Genomic DNA, 202 nt, shown 5'->3' with positions numbered 1-202 from the left:
ATTACCATGTTGTTCAGCTTCTTGATGTGACATAAGATTTCTTTGTCATCCCTGAATGCTGACATACACAACCGAAACATTCCTCTGTTTAGCAAAATTAATGCAACATCCTTATCATTCTTGATAACTGGGCGTGATAGCTCTCTGAGTGTACTGATCAATGCATGTAACTCAATCTCGTCCATTTCTGAGTTTACCCCAA

The sequence above is a fragment of the Theobroma umbraticum genome, unplaced genomic scaffold, assembly GCF_002168275.2.
Source record: "Theobroma umbraticum cultivar Fairchild unplaced genomic scaffold, ASM216827v3 scaffold_55.0, whole genome shotgun sequence".
In the NCBI taxonomy this organism is placed as follows: Eukaryota; Viridiplantae; Streptophyta; class Magnoliopsida; order Malvales; family Malvaceae; genus Theobroma; species Theobroma umbraticum.
Note: the sequence above shows the minus strand (reverse complement) of the source record.